Source organism: Elephantulus edwardii, unplaced genomic scaffold, assembly GCF_000299155.1.
Source record: "Elephantulus edwardii isolate Elephantulus edwardi_28Jun2011 unplaced genomic scaffold, EleEdw1.0 scaffold00597, whole genome shotgun sequence".
In the NCBI taxonomy this organism is placed as follows: domain Eukaryota; kingdom Metazoa; phylum Chordata; class Mammalia; order Macroscelidea; family Macroscelididae; genus Elephantulus; species Elephantulus edwardii.
Genome location: NW_006400347.1, coordinates 128,693 through 131,078, shown reverse-complemented (window position 1 = coordinate 131,078; position 2,386 = coordinate 128,693).

The window sequence follows — 2,386 nt, the reverse complement described above, 5'->3', positions numbered from 1 at the left end:
TTTCTATGTTTTTTAATTTGTTGATGCTTGCCTTGTGACCCAGAATGTGGTCTATTCTGGAGAATGTTACATGCACATTGGAAAAAAAAGGTATATTGTGCTTTTTTGGGGTGCATTAGCCTGTAAATATCGATGAGATCGAGTTGGTTAATTGTGTGGTTTAATTCTTTAGTATCTTTGTTGAAATTCTTTTTACTAGTTCTATCTTTTCTTGAAAGGGTGTATTGAAGTCTCCAGGTACTATAGTAGTGTTTTCTATCTCCTTGTTCAACTTTGTTAATGTGTGTTTTATATATTTTGCAGGTCTTTCATTTGGTCCATAGATACTCAATATTGGCATATCTTCTTGTTCTGTCGACACTTTGAGCATTATGTAGTGACCTTCTTTGTCCTTTGTGATGGTTTTTGCACTGAAATTTATTTTATTAGAAATTAGTATCGCTACTCCTGCTTTTTTTTGGGGGGGGTTGCCATTTGCTTGGTATATTTTGTCCCATCCATTAATTTTTAGTCTTTATTTATCTCCATTTTTCAGATGTGTCTCTTGTAGGCAACATATTGATGGATTTTGTTTTTTTATCCAATCTACTACTCTTTTGCTCTTCACTCGTGCATTTAATCCATTCACATTCAGTGTAATTATTGAGAGGTAGGGTTTTATTGCTGTCATTTTGCTCAATTCTTTTTGGTGTTGTTGCTAGTTGATTTGGTCCATCCTGTTTTCTATGGCATCTCTGTTTCCAGGACGTCTCTCAGTGTTTCCTGTATGGCTGGTCTTGTTTTTATGAATTCCTTTAGGTTCTGTATTTCTGGGAATATTTTAATCTCTCCTTCGTACTTGATGGACAGTTTTGCAGGATACAGTATTCTTGGTTGAAAATTTTGTTCTTTAAGTGTTCGATAAATGCCATTCCACTCTCTTCTTGCTCACTTGGTTTCCACTGAGAAATCAGCAGTTAATCTTATCTGTTCTCCCTTATAGGTCACTCTTTGTTTCTCTCTCACTGCTTTCAGTATTCTCTTGTTGTCTTTAGTTCTAGCAAATTTGACAGTGATGTGCCTTGGTGTTTTTCTTTTAGGGTCTATTCTATATGGTGTTCACTCAGCTTCTTGGGTAGATATTCTGTCATTGTTCATTATGCCCGGAAAGTTTTCCTATAGTAATTCTTCCACACCTTTTTCAGTGCCTTTACTTACTTCTTCCCATTCTGGGATTCCTATGATGCGGATGTTATTTCTTTTAATGGTATCCCACATTATTCTCAAGCTTTCTTTTGTTTCCTTCTTTTTCCGTTTTGTTTTTTTCTCAGTCAGATCTGTGGTGACAATTCTATCTTCTATTTCACTGATTCTGTTTTTCATCTCTTCTCTATTCATATGTCCCTCCATCATGTTGACAGCATCAGAAACCTTAGATTTCAAATTCTGGATAACAGTTTCTTGTTTTTTCAGTGCCTCCAATGCTTCATTTCTTTTCTCTGCATTGTTTTGGATTGTTTTTTTAAGCTCCTTTTTATCTTTGCTAGCACTATTCTGTATTTCATCCAGTTTCTTTTTTATCCATTGTAAATATTCAGTCATTGTTCTTTTAAAATCACTATCAGAAATATCCATCAGGCTTTCTGGCTCCAGGAAATCTGTTCCTACTGTGTCTTCTTTGGGGGTTGATATCTTGCTTTGGGCTCGTGGGACAAGTGAAGCACTCTGCTTTCTACGGGCCATTGGTGTGGCAGAGTTCTTCATGTCTGAGGTGGTAGCTGGTTTTTGATTTGACGTCACTGCTCCAGAAGAGGCTTGGGCCGAAACAAGAGTAAATGCGTAGATAGTGTGTGCACACTCCAATGCTCACGTGAGTGGGGAGGGAGGAAGCACACACTGATACACATGGGGAGGGCCTTAGGAGAACCTAAATAATGATGGAGGAAGTCTGTTCTTCCCTTTCTGGAATAGCTTCCCCACTCTTTGGAGATGCTCAGGATCTCCCTGTTGTTTGAGTTAGTGGGCCCTACGTACTTAGGCCAGAAACCAGTTTGATTCTCCACGTAACTTAATCCTCAATGGTATACGAGTATTTTAGGGGAGGTTGATAAGTCTTATAGATGTGGCAAATATGATTGCCTTCCTGGCCCGAGGGCCTTCGGCCAGAGGACCCAAATGGGTATGGGGTGTCTGGTTCACAAGCCCCGGCCTGGAACTGCCTTGCAGATCTCCCAGCACAGTCCAAGTTTACAAAGATGGTATTTCCTTCCCCACAGACCTCTGGGAACTGTAGTTGGTACCTGCAGTGGTAGCAGACAGGAAGGCTGGGTCGCAAGCCCCTGGAAATGCCTCTGCCGTCCTTGCAGATCTCCCAGCAAAGTCCAAGTTTACGAAGATGGCGTTTCCC